Here is a 14,978-nt window from a genome sequence, read left to right on the forward strand (position 1 = left end):
TGGGCTGTCTTCATTGTTTTAGTGGTACGGCACTGCCAGTAAATGGCTGCCTCTCCCTCCGCCCTGATTTTACAGTAGATAGAACATATTAATGTTAGGGTGTTTGCAACTCTAAGGGGAAAATCCCCACCACTGAATAATAAATTGGGTAAAATTTGCAACACAAAGCAAGGCAGATGAAAAAGTTGACAAAAAAAAACAGAGTGTCAGCAATTCCTTGTTTCCACTACAAGTACTAATGAGTCGGTGCAAAAACACGCACCAGAGGGCGATATTCCAGCTACAAAAGCATTTATTATGCAGTAATTGTCCATTCAGAAATAAATATATATATTTAGTTACAAGGTCATCCGTGGTGGAACAATTTGATAGCCATGGTACCTTCACTATAGTGGATATTTTAAAAAAATCTAAATTACATAAATAGTTTTTAATCAGATGACTTCTATTATATTCCATCTTTTGCACAAGTTTTCAAAATGAAAAAGAGCTCAGATCATTCGTTTTTATTCCCCTTTCCATTAAGTCTAACCAGGGGCTCGTCATCGAGCTCTACTATCAGTCTCTGAATCGAAAAATGGTTTCTATTTTATCTTTATCGGAATACTTCTAAATCTTTCGGACGCCTAACCAACGCCAACTCTTTTCAAGGCATGGCGTGGAAGGCCACGTCTTTGACCCGCAGTCGGATAAAATTGTGCCTCTTTGCCTTTGGTCACGCTGCCTTTTTAATCTGAACGCTCGTCCCTTGACCCGGCAGCTTTACTATGCTTACCTGTACGCCACGCGTCCACGAGGGGTGAGAATTTCCGCGCGGAGAGAAAATGACGTCAGACACACAGACACGCCCCCTTGCGCGGCTGACTCAACGCAAAGTTTTTCTAATCATACGGCGATGCGAACGCGCAAAAAATTGGTCAACTTCGAGGAGGAGCTGGTTATGTGATTACCAGAATGATGAATGGAGGGAGGGCCGAATATAACTGAACAGCTGATCAAAGTGCAAGACGCAACTGCAAAAATATGTCAAGAGCGTGTCTACATAATGTAGGTCCCCCACTCGCGAGAATATTACACTCGCACTTCCTTCACCGCTTCTGGGCACTCCTACTCCTCCTTTTTCCCATCTTAAAGCCAGTAATAACTGGCACAACCTTTCTTCCATCAGAAGAGTCTTACTTCTTCTGCTGTAACATTGTTAGGTATCTGACACTGATTAACGTGCCGACAGATCGAAGGGGCCGCCGCAAATATGTGAGGGCGTTTTGGCTTGCAGTCTGCGTATAAGCGTCACGCGGGAAAAATACAAGCTACTGTCGCTGATTTAGAAGCCGTTGGGGACAGCCAACCCACGCCGTGCGAAGCTCCACTCGCACTCCGCCAGCCCCGTCCAAACACAATCCAGGCACCACTAAAAGCGCCCTCTACACTCCTCCTCCGACGAACACTGAGGTTAGTAAAGGTTTTTTTCTTTTACTTGACTTTTGTGTTTCTTTGACACCCCATTGCTCTCTTATTAAAACGCATGGGACTGTATGAGATGGATTGGCGCTGTTTTTTCAATCCCGCAGGACAAGGGCTGGTCCAATTATGAAGGGTTATTTTGCATCTCTTTATGTGGTTGTTGTCTTTGTTAAGAGAGTCCTGAAAATACCGCAGCCAGATATTCTAGAATTCTGCCATTAAAGTGACCCGAAGTCATGTAGTAACTTGGTTTATTTAATTATGTTTCTTGGATGACACTTCGTGATAACTTACTTTGGTTCCAGCAGCTGGATGTAGCATCATCTTGTTAAGAAGCACTTGACGAGGTCCAGAACGTCCGATTTTTTTCAACGGGAAGCCCAAGGACCACTGTACCCGTGCCGCGCGCCGGATGCAGCCGGCGGACTGTAGTTTGCTTAGCCCTGCTCTGTTCTAGACGGACAGTTTGCCTTCTCGATGCGTGCATCTGTTGTTGATTTTGGTAATAAAGGACTTTAGCTATTCAGGAAGTTTAAAGTTAACCACCTCAGACATAAGCTTCCTGAATTCTTAAGTTTTGTTTGCTTTTCACAAATATTCATTGTTTCCCTAATATATGACAATTTACATGCTTTAATGATAGCTCTATAATGAGTGATTAATGTTCCTAGTCACAGAATTGTGTCTTACCCACCAGGCCCACACACTGCAGTTTCTGTCTTCGCCTCAGCTTGAAGATCAGTGGACTTTATTTGTATTCATTTACAGTCCATATCAATAAAATAAGGTGTGATCTAAACTGAATTACCGTAAGTGGCTTGTTTGATAGCTTGATACATTAATGAACTTTTGAAGTGCTGCCAAGTCAGATGTGAGTTAATGACACTCCTCTCTTCAGGACTCTACTGTGTATGGCTTTTTTGGACAAGGATGTGATGACAAATGTACACTCTGTTGTTCCACAATCCCACCTATGCATTTCTCACACTGTACGGTGGCGTGCACACACCTATTGGTGGGCAGTGCTCCAAAGGGGAGTGAGTTAGGTGTCATCTAATCGAGGTTGACTCGTGGCAACTCAATGAAAAGTTTCCCTGAAAAGTGCCCTGTTTTCTGTCAGCTGGTTAAAACATAATGATGTAGCATCCATGGCTGTAGTGACTGTGTCCAGTCACTGTGTTGCAGGTCTTCCTCCTTTGCACTGACTTTCCACTGTGCCAAAGAGAAGAAGGGGCACAATATGGGACCAGATGTTTTACATTTTAATCCTGGGCACAAGTTAGTGTCCACTTTCATTTTTGTGTTTTTAATCTCATAATATACTGTATTTGGATGTAACTTCTGGGGCAAAAAGAGCAATGGAGAAACACTCAGGTAGCACCTAACCCATTGAATATTCAATTACCTGGCATTGCTTGGACGCTGTTCTTTGGGTGGCAGCATGAAACAAAAAATTGTGAATTTCCCCTTGGGATTAATAAAGTATCTATCTATCTAAACAACATTTATCTATAGCACATTTTCATACAAAGTAAGTTGCTCGAACATCTTTACAAGACATGAAAAAAAAGGATAAAATACACAAATAAATAAATACAAACTTACATAATACAGATGGACATGTACTGTAAATAATAGAGTTGCTAAACTCTTTATTTACGTCTCTAATCTATAACAATATGTCAGATGCTGTGGTCAGATGGCCAGGGACAACATGAAAACTGAACCTCCAGGCAGTAAAATGGTGGCAGAAAATAAACTTGTGAGGGTGTCAAGGATAAAAGTCCACCCAGACCCCACTAAGTATTCTGCTGAACATAAATGTGCTAAAGTAAAGTATTACTCTTATGCTGAATGAAATGCTCTCAGCTCCTTCAGTACACCCAACCCAACTGAGCTTGAATGGCGCTGCCAAGACTGGTCGGCCTGCTTTCCCCTCAGAGTAAGCAGACACACATGCGACACAGAGCTGCACTCCACAGACACCCACGGTTTTACAGTGTTTGTTTGTTTGTTTGCAATGTGCTTGACTTAATTGGCAGCAAATGCTGTACACTGAGAAAGTCATTTTATAAGACTGTAAATATATTTTTAAAGAACTGAGGCAATGGGAAAAGCTGGTATTATAAGCAAAGTGAATTTGCGCAACTTGTGTTTAGACATTACAGCTATCTTCCACATCATACAAATTAAACATGACCAGCATTCAAATATTTTTAAAACATTAGTTTTAAAGAACCAATAGCAATAATTATCACACACTATACATTATTTTCATGTGGAATAGGAAACAATAGCCTATCCACCTTGAACATGTTTATCACTGCTTTTTCACAACATAAAGGAGGTGAACCATTACACTCAAAAGAAGGCAGTTAGGACCTAACAGGAGAAAAAGGCACTGTGAGGTTAAAATGAGCCTAGGAGGGTATAGGGGCAGGGGCTTGAACCATTGTAGACCTCCATCTAGGATGTATGACAGAAGGTTGTCATCTGGGTATCAATATCAAATCAAGCATTTCCTCCCATCTGTATCTTGTAAATATGCAACGGATGGGGGTACAGTCAGCAATGGGCATGGCCGAATTATCTATGAATGTGAAGGGCTTTAGCTAAATAGCACAATTAGAATATGTAAGGCTACTTAGTTATTCAATTCAGTGAACATATGTCATAAGGAATGACAAAAAGACCTGATATTTATTTCTTTTTTAATTCTCATTGTTCTACTTAATAATTTGTGTTTGATGTGGTGCAATGTTGCTTCAAGGTTCTGTCACAAAAGGACTTTGAAGATTGTTGTGTTTGTATTTGTAATTTTCTATTTCCTTAGTCCTCAAGATTCATGAGAAGTATCCAGCTGCAGTCAGGAGTGTTTTATGCCTCCAACAAATCTGAGCACTTCAGACACTGTGAGGCCTGGAACCTCTTTGTATTCATGTGAGAAACACGACAACGCTTATTTTTACCTCTTGTATAACTGTACAGTTAAATAATTTACTAATTGGATTCAGTAGACACTTTTTAATGCGATGTGTTGCTTTACCTAGAAAATTGATTCATTTTAATTTTTCATACAGAAAAAGTTATGTTATCTTTTGAAAACTATATATATATATATACTAGGGGGATTCGCCCCTGCTCGCTTCGCTTGCCAACCCCTGTGTTTGGTTAATCGGATATACAATTTAAAATTTTTTTTCTTTGGAATTGTTTCAATTTCTTTATTTGCACTTTTACTTTAAAGCTTCATTAAAAACAACATTTTTTGGAGACACATTGTGACAATGCAACGTATAACTGCCCGTGAGTGACTATTGTTTGTTTCTCTAATAAATAATTTGACTTTTTCTAATGTTTGTCCCTGTGATTTATTGATTGTCATAGCAAAAGCTATTCTCACAGTAAACTGTAAACATTTTAATACGAATGGCATATCTCCTTTGGTGTGTAATGTTATTCACGGAATATATACATTACCTTTCTTTTTGCCTGTTAAAATTTGCATAGTTTCTCCGTGATCATCAATATACACCTGACCGAATTGTGTATTCTTTGAAATTCAACTTGTCTTTGTTTTGACTGTTGCGGGACCACAGATTCTCATAGCATATGGTCTATTATTATGTAAATTCACATTTTGTGCATAAGAATGATGCGCATGCGAAAAGACTCTACTTTTTGCCTTTTATTTCTGACCTTGATTTGTCCTGCTCTCTTTTCAATTACACCTGGTTCTGATAGTTAATCACCTTTTGTTTTTTTGGTAATGCGATCTTTTCTTTCTTTTTTTTTGATACTGTAGCGACTGACATGATAAAGTGTCACAAAAGTTTTACTTGAACAATCGCTGACTTCGTAACCACAAACACAATTTTCTAGCACCCTCTCCAGCCCCTCATCCCCGCGTCTCAACCCCCGCATCAATCAATTCCCCGCTGTCAGTCTTCCGTGGTGTACTCCGCCCTCCGTCAGTCACTTAAAACCAAAACGGCCGCAACCTAGCTGGGACGCTACAATACTTTAGAATTTTACTGGTTTTATAATCTATCTATCTTTCTTTCTCTCCAACGATCTTTTGGGTGTCTATTCTCCATATTGTCTTTATACGCTTTATATGTGTTGAGAGCACAGAATGTGTGTGCACTACGTGCTTTTACACGACTGAATGTTTTTTGATGCATGTGCTCCTGTATATCTGTTGCAAGTAGGGCGTGTCTTGCAAGAATCTCATGTTCCACGTCCCCGCGAGATGGCCCTGGGACAATCTCTTGGTACCAACCTTCATGTTTACGGTCCTTTTGTCTCGCGGGTCTTTAAATGTCTTCCGAGAGAAGATCACGTATTGTAGCCTTGCTTTTGCAATCCAGGTTTTCATTTTATAATATATATATATATTGTGGCAGTAGGGGGCAGTAGTGCACCCTCGAACCCTCAGGTACAACTCCCGAGACCAGGTAATAGTCCAAGAATCTTTTTATTCTTTTCCACAGTGCACGAAGCACCTTCCACACTCTTCACAAATCTCTTTATCACACGCACAATAACCTCTCCTCCTCGCCCAGACACTTTGCTCCTCTCCCACCCAGCACAGCTCAGCCTGGACTGAGGCACCGTCCTTTTATAGGCCCCGACCCGGAGGTGTTCCTGTCCCAGCAGTCTATTATTCCTTCCGGGTCAGGGCAATCAGTCTATTACTTCAACCCGGAGCACGCCATACCTTCCTGTCACGCGACCGTGGCGTACTCCCGGTCATAAGGCACAACAGAGCCCATAAGTCCCCCACAGCGACTCCTGGTGGCCAAGGTATCCAGCAGGCCTGTGTATAAACACCACAGAGTCCATAAGGCCCTGCTGGACCTCGGGGCACGATCCGCTGTCGGGAGAGCTCCTCCTGTCGGCCTGGGGGTGCGGACCGGCCTCGGAAGCCGGCAGTCTTCCACAATATATATCACATATACACACACTGACTTTGCCCCCTGCTTGCTTCGCTTGCCCACCCCATGGTTTATACAATTTAAAGATATTATTTTCATGGGAATTGTTACATATGCATTATTTTCACTTTTACTTTAAAACTTTTGTAAAAAAAAATACTCTACTTATCCTTTATTTCCGGCCCCGGCGTGGTTAAATCTCTTTTTCGCAGGACATATAATGCTGTTCACATTGTGAAGGGGGGACGGCTGAACACATTCTGCTTGTCGTGCTGCGAGTTGATCATTTAAAAGCCTATACAGTAGCTGTCCTTTTGTAACTTGTTCGTGTCTCTGCCGCTCGCGTTGTTTGGGGGTTGGTTAAGTTTGGCTGAACGCATGCTAAGGAGAAGCGGTTGGATCATCTGTTGGCTTACTGCTTCTGGCGAGCTGTGTGTTCTGTCAACAGCAATATGTTTGCATAATGCCCTACTGTGACTTTGACTACAAAGTCAGAAGTTTTTCTTTAATTTTCTTCCTTTGAAGTCATTCTGATCTCTCTCTCTTTCTGTCGTGTACCAGGGCCAGTCCCATTGATATGCACAGTCAAGAGATGGGCTGCAGAATTCCATCATGACAGGACATTCCTTAAGATTTTGCTTAAGATCTGTGACATCGACAACACAAGAAGATGTGACTTATGCTGGGTACTACAAGGTTTGGTTATGGATAAGCTCAATCCATTCTTCATGAACAAATATACACAATATCTTGTGACAATGCAGGTTCCACTCTATGCTCCCATCTTTCTTCTGGGAGCACTTGAACCCAACACTATCAGTAATGTCACCGATGAGCTAGATAGTGAGGCACAACAATGAAGCAAGGGGTGGGTGCAAAAGTGCCAAGTGCTTTTATTAAAACAACAATCAAAATCAAAACAGTGTCCAAATGAAAGTGCAGTGCATCAAAAGTCTTCAAATAAGTAATCCATAAAAACAAATGATGAGTGGAGGTTAAAAACAATAAATAAATCCTTAAAAAAAAAAAAAAAGAGGTTAAAACATTGGCAGGAAGCTGTCCTTTTAAGCCCGGTGTCTTCTTTCTACTGGTGACTCTCCTGCTTCTCCCGTCCAGGCTATGCACTAGGGTAGTCACACTACCTGCAGCTGACCTTCTCTCTGCCTTTTACAGCTGGTCTGTTCGCCACGCCGATCCCTGGCTCTGGTGGGCTTCACCAGACCGTGACTTGGGCTCCCCAGCAACCAGGGAGCTCACACTGGGGCTTTTACGTCCCAAGTCCCTACTCCCACGGCCTTATGCGGCGAGCCATCCTCCTTCCGGTCACTCCCGCTCCTCACAAACGCTCAGCGGGAGCAACCACTACTGTCGGCCCTCAGTTGCCGGCCAGACACCCCACAAGGGCTCAGTGTTCAGCTGCCTTTTGTTTTCCAGCTGCCTTTTGTTGTCCTGCTCACTCACGCACCAGCTTTCTCCTCCCTGCCTTCTTCTCCTTCTAACCTCTGTCTGCCTTTTCTTTCTCCTCTTTTTTTCCCTAGCCGCCTCGTGCTTCTATTATTTATCATGGGGACGTGGATCAGGTGTAGCAATCAGCAGCTCCCAGCATCAATTACGGATGCAGACGACTCCTCACCTGTGCACAAAAGCGAGGACTACCTGCACTGCGAAACACCCGAGAACCACTCCCGCCACACCACCATGCCCCCTCTATAAGCTGCGAGGGCGGCGATTATTTATTTAAAAAGTGGCTTTTGATCTGAGCTGTGGACCCGCTATACCACACATCTGTGCATGTTAGCTCACCATGTTTAAAGTTTTCAGAAGAATTTAGAGTTAATGAATTCAGAATGGGTGAAATTTAACAAATGTTTTATAGATTGGGCTAAAACATGAATACCTTACTATAAGTAAGAGTTCAAGCAGTACTTGAATCAATGGAAGTGTGGCGATTAATCTACAACAGTGACATTCAAGGTCAGCATTGTAAAAGTCTTGTTCACAATTTTTATTGTTAATATATTTTGATGTCAAACAATTTTTTTAAATTTCCATTCCTGTTATAGATCATTTGAGAGTTCTAAGCCCATATGTATATTGTATTAATTATTTAGTTTGGTTAAATATAAATATTTTTGCTTTTTAATTTTAAATGTGTCATATTCTAATGTTGTAAGTTCAGCATTTTGTTACTGGGTTGCTAAGACATGCAGTAATGCAGCTACAGTAGGTGCTGCTTCCCAAAGGGCACTATGTGCCACATCACAATGCTCTATAATCTGGTGCAGTGTTCAGTACAATGTTCATGATTATGGATTAAAACCTCAAAGACTCTGTCTTGTGCTCATAGTGTTTAAAGCTTTCTGGTTAATGACTCGTAGCCTTCCACTTCTCAACTCAGTTTACAACAACAACAACAACAACATTTATTTATATAGCACATTTTCATACAAACAGTAGCTCAAAGTGCTTTACATATTAAAGAATAGAAAAATGAAAGACATAATTATAAAAAAATAAATCAACATTAACATCGAATAAGAGTAAGGTTCAATGGCCAGGGGGGACAGAAAAAAAAAAAAAACTCCAGACGGCTGGAGAAAAAATAAAATCTGTAGGGATTCCAGACCATGAGACCGCCCAGTCCCCTCTGGGCATTCTACCTAACATAAATGAAACAGTCCTCTTTGGATTTAGGGTTCTCACGGAAGGGCTTGATGATGATGATGGTCACGTAGACTTCTTCCTTTTAATCCGTCCATCATTGTTGGAGCATCATGAAGCTTTGAGTAGGTGGAGGTGGCGCAGGCCACCACCACAAAGAAACCGGAAAAAGAAACAGAAAAGAGAGTAGGGGTCAGTACCGATTTTAGAGCCACCATGAATAGTTGTTATGATGAATTGAACATAGAGTATCAGGATTAAGTTAAATTACGATTAAAATGAAGTTATAAAAAGGCCATGTTAAAGTAATGTGTTTTCAGCAGTGTTTTAAAGTGCTCTACTGTATCAGCCTGGCGAATTCCTATTGGCAGGCTATTCCAGATTTTAGGTGCATAACAGCAGAAGGGCAGCCTCACCACTTCTTTTAAGTTTTGTTCTTGGAATTCTAAGGAGACACTCATTTGAGGATCTGAGGTTACGATTTGGAATATAAGGTGTCAGACATTCCGATATATAAGATGGGGCTAGATTATTCAAGGCTTTATAAACCATAAGCAGAATTTTAAAGTCAATTCTGAATGACACAGGTAACCAGTGTAGTGACATCAAAACTGGAGAAATGTGTTCGGATTTTCTTTTCCTAGTTAGGATTCTAGCAGCTGCATTCTGCACTAGTTGCAAACGATTTATATCTTTTTTGGGTAGTCCTGAGAGGAGTGCGTTACAGTAATCTAGTCGACTGAAAACAAACGCGTGAACTAATTTCTCAGCATCTTTCAGTGATAAAAGAGGTCTAACTTTACTTATGTTTCTTAAGTGAAAAAATGCTGTCCTAATGATCTGATTAATATGTGATTTAAAATTCAGATTACAGTCAACAATCACCCCTAAGCTTTTTACCTCCGCCTTGACTTTTAATCCTAATGTATCCAGTTTATTTCTAATAGCTTCATTGTATCCATTATTGCTGATCACTAAAATTTCAGTTTTCTCTTTATTTAACTTGAGAAAATTACTATTCATCCATTCTGAGATACAAGTCAGACATTCTGTTAGTGAATCAATAGAATCGGGGTCATCAGGTGCTATTGATAAGTACAGCTGTGTGTCATCAGCATACAGTTTGAGAGTCTTGGTACTGGTGACAATACACTCTTTGAGTAACAGCTTTTGACAATTCTCATTCAGACTTTACTTGCTGTATTGCTGTCTGGCTTTATTCAATGGCATTTTAGAATCTTAGATAATGATTCTCAGCACAGTTTTTTTTCAAATTTGTGTACATCTCCTGTTCTTTTTAATAAAATTTTCATGGTTGCCCTTCAACTGTTTTTTCAGCAGGCATTTAAGAGAGATCAACTGGAACTAAAACACAGTTGGATCAGGTCTGTTGTACTGTTTGGCCTAGCCACTTGTGAATGGCAGGACATTTATGATGAGAATAGAAGAAATTTGACAAATGAGAAGTAATGATTTAGTCCATCAAGCTCAAGCTCGATTGTTTAGCTAATAGTTACCCTGTTCTGTTAGTACATCCAGATACATCTTATAGGTTGTAAAGATTTTTGCTTAATCTACACATCTTGGTAGCTTGTTCCAGATTCCTTCAACTCTATGAGTAAAGAAATGTTTCCTGGCTTCAGTCTTAAATGGACTTCCCCTTAATTTCCACTGGTGTCCTCAAGTACATGATTCACTGTTTAGTTGAAAGAATTAAGCTTGATCTACTTTATTAATGACTTTGAGGATTTTGAAGACCTTGATGTAGAGGGTGTAGTCCATACTAATTATATGATTTAAAAGGACCAAGTAAGCAGTTGATATTACAATGATGTGCTTTGGTGACTGAGGCAGTCAATCAGGAAAATTTGACAGGGAAAGCTGCTGACCTCCTCCCTTCAGCTTCATCACAATGCCCTACTCATAGTGCATTGGTTACAAAGGCTGCTCTGTCAAACTAAAGATTAAAAGACTTGACCAAACTGTTTCCCAAGGAAGGGCTAAAGGGATACCTCCATGGGAAATGCTATTCAAAGATGAAGATGTCAAGTTAAGTACAAAAGAATGATTACTTAAGCAGTGACATATACATATTCGCTGTCCTCATTTCAGAGGATAACAAATAATTATTGTAGTAACGTTTACACGAAAAAAGAACAGACAAGCAGGCTGTTAGATGTCATTGGTGAGAGATAAATGATGCTGCTACCAATAAAAGTCCAGGTGCAATCAGTTTACAGGTGCTTATTGCCATCTCTGAAGAATTTTAGTGTGTGTATAACAGGTCCTGCTGAGAATACAAAACACAGCTTTAACAGGGGAAGAATGACTCTGCAAATATATTGCTTCTCTCTGGCAAACAGACTTAGCAGAATGAGCACATTGTATCATGTCAGGACTCTTTACGCAAAAAGCAGCTGGTGAAGTCATCTGTGGTTGTAATAATGTTTCTAGAAAGACTCAAATCTTATGGATAAATCTCTTTAATGAAAATCCAAGTGGCTTCTTCCATTAATTGTTAAAGATTTAAATATAATTAGATTTTTAAAAATATAGCACTAATGAAGTCAAGAAAGTGCATATTTTGATTACCATTGTTTCTTTGTAATAATTATTTTTGATAATATTACTAGTACTGAGAAAATCCATTAATAAAATAAAGTTACTAATAAACGGAAAATTATCTTTCGTGTGCATGTAAAAATTACAGTGGGAAAGAGGGGATGGGTTAACGCTACTGTAAATATCAACAATTGAATTAATAATGTGAAATATAAAAGAAGGCCAAACTCTGGTATCAGACAATAAGCCAAAAAGTACTATGAGCAATATCTAGAAGAAATTGCTTTGTCAGAATGTGTGGCAGACATGAGACCAGAATCTGGTAATATTAAAAATGCAGAAAATAAATGGAAAAGCCATGAATTATAATGCTACCTTATTCAGCAATGTCTCCATCCATTTAATGAACCTGCTGTTTCTATCCAGGCAGCAACAGGTACAAGGTAAGGATGCCAATCTAATGAGGGGGGAAATCCGATATAACATCAGTTTCAACAAGTCCAGGACATTCACTTTGTTATACAGTAGTTCATCATTATGAATATCATCAAGTAGAGATCTGAAATTTAAGTTTACCAGCTTGCAACTGTGTCTCTTCTTGTTATTAAAAAACTCATTTGAATGTAACAGCTGGCATCCTCCCTCATAATTCCTTCTTAATCTCAGTTGTATAAACTAAAAAGATTCCACTCCTTTCGAAATCTTTCTTCACAGCACACAACCCAGGCCTCCTGTAATATGTCTCGTGTGTCTACTACAGGTCTAGTCTAGTGCCTGCAGGAGTAACTGCAATGCATCGCTTTAGAATGACCTTCTTTGACTTGTACTTGACAGAGCATGCTGTGTAAACTGACATCCCATCAGCTGCCTTTTATGGTTATGTGAACTTTTTGGATATGTATAGTGATGAGCAGCACTTAGTTTGGATATTTTGACTTTATTTACATTAGGCCAAATTTTTTACATATCCATCAAACTACATGTTCAGAGTTTGTTGACTCAGTGGTAACTGTTTACTAATTTAAAAACTTATTACACCACTTATGTATTTACCACACAACTGGCCACAGATTTCCATCAATAATTCTGTTTTCAAAGATGTTATAATAATAATAAAACTTCATGAAATGGTTATAGACTTTAGAAAGACAAGGACACTCTTCATGTCCTTACTCCTCCTTTGCTGATATATACACTGTGTGCACAATTATTAGGCAAGTTGTATTTTTGGGATTAATTTTAATATGAAACAAATACAGTGCCATCAGTCAATCCAAAATGTTAATAAACCTGAAACCTGAATGTTATGCAAAGGAAGTGTGAGTGTGAACATTATCAGGGGAATACACATGTGTACACAATTATTAGGCAACTATTAGTGTGCACAATTATTATGCAACTAAATCAAAAAAATCACTAACGGCAATAAGCCTTCCATTAATGGAGTCTGTCGGTTTCTTGATCTGTTGATGATCAACTTTTTGTACAGCAGCAACCACAGCCTCCCAGTTCTAAATAGGGTTTAGGTCAGGTGAGGAAGGGGGCCATGTCATTATTCTGTCATCTTTAATGCCTTTACTGGCTAGCCATGCAGTGGAGTACTTTGATGCATGCGATGGAGCATTGGCCTGCCTAAAAATCATGGTCCTCTTGAAAGATGTTGACTTTTTCCTGTACCACTGCTTGAAGAAAGTGTCTTCTAAAAACTGGCAGTAGGTTTGGGGGTTGAATTTGAGTCCATCTTCAACCCAAAAAGATCCAACTAGCTCATCTTTAATAATACCAGCCCATACCAGTACCCCACCTCCACCTTGCTGGCGTCTGAGTCGAAGTGGAGCTCTGTGCCTGTTACTGATACAGCCACGGGCCCATCCATCTGGTCCATCAAGTGTCACTCTCATCTCATCAGTCCATAAAACCTCATCAGTCCATGAAAAATCTGTCTTCGGATACTCCTTGGCCCAGTCTTGATGTTTCAGTTTATGTGTCTTGTTCAGTGGTGGTCTGGTTTCAGCTTTCCTTACCTTGGCCATGTCTCTGAGCACTGAACACCTTGTACTTCTAGGCACAACAGGTAGGTTGCAGTTCTGGAATATAACAGCACTGGAGGATAACAGGTTCCTGGTTGCTTCACGTTTGATTCTTCTCAAATCTGTGGCAGATAATTTGCATTTTTTTTCTCAACACATTTCTTGCGACCCTGTTGATTATTTACAACAAAACGCTTGATGGTTCTATGATCACGCCCCAATATCTTAGCAATTTGGAGAGTGCTGCATCCCTCTGAAAGACTTTTTACAATTTTTGACTTTTCAGAGTCAGTTAAATCTCTTTTTTGGCCCATTTTGCCCTGAGGAAAAGAAGCTGCCTAATAATTCTGCACACCTTGATAGAGGGTGGTGGTCTCCTTAGGCCACACCCTCCCTCATTACACAAATACACATCACCTGACGTGCTTAAATCAAATAAGCATTCAAGTTTATACAGCTTGGAGATGGAATATACGAGGTGTGGCAGAAAAGTAATGAGACTGGCAACACTGCAAGCGATCTGGCAACGCTGCGCTGTTGTCCTTGATAGAGCACGTGTATCAGTACCCTCCCATAGCTCAGTGCGAGTTTCAACTCCTTCCGTTAACTAAGTGATATTTGTGACTGCTATTAGCGAAGTTGTGTTTTTGGTTGTGCGTCACGCAAAATGGAACAGCGGAATTTGGAGCAATGTTGTGCCATTAAACAGCAAGTGTGACGTTTGAAAAGTTAAAACTGGCCTATGGGGAACATTCTTTATCCCGAGCTCAAGTTTTTCCCTGGCACAAATCATTTTTGGAAGGCAGAAAACACGTTGAAGATGAACACCGTTCAGGGAGGACTTCAACTTCGAAAACCAATGAAAACATCGAATGTGTAAACACTCTTGTGAGATCAGACTCAAAAAAAACTGCCCTCTCCATAACACAATTTTTGACCTCAAAAGGCATTCCTGTGGTTCCCCAGCCCCCTTATTAACCTGACCTCAGTCCGTGTAACTTTTTCCTTTTTCCTAAACTGAAAAATGTCCTAAAGGGACTTTAGAAAACATCCAAAAGAGTGTAACGGACATGCTGAAGACCATACCGGTTGAAGACTTCCAGCGCTGCTACCAACAGTGGGAACAGCGTCTCCATCGGTGTGTAGCTGCCCAAGGGAACTACTTTGAAGGGGATAACATTTATGTTTGAAAAAAATAAAAACTTTGGTAAATAAAAAATCAGTCTCATTACTTTTCTGCCACATCACGTATGCATGAAAATTATGATATGGTCAAAATACACACTTGCCTAATAATTGTGCACATAGTGTATTAGTTATTCTG

The 14,978-nt window shown here is 40.1% G+C and overlaps 1 protein-coding gene across 1 annotated transcript in view; it reads left to right on the forward strand.

The window, feature by feature from the left end:
• The first annotated feature begins 980 nt into the window (after positions 1-980).
• farp1 (FERM, RhoGEF (ARHGEF) and pleckstrin domain protein 1 (chondrocyte-derived)) overlaps positions 981-14,978 on the forward strand; it is a 324,746-nt gene continuing 310,748 nt past the window's right edge. Inside the window, exon 1 of the mRNA XM_039745424.1 lies at positions 981-1,452. The gene's annotated coding sequence lies outside the window, so the exon portion shown is untranslated. The remainder of the gene's footprint in view (positions 1,453-14,978) is intronic.

This window comes from Polypterus senegalus, chromosome 2, assembly GCF_016835505.1.
Source record: "Polypterus senegalus isolate Bchr_013 chromosome 2, ASM1683550v1, whole genome shotgun sequence".
Classification (NCBI taxonomy): Eukaryota; Metazoa; Chordata; class Cladistia; order Polypteriformes; family Polypteridae; genus Polypterus; species Polypterus senegalus.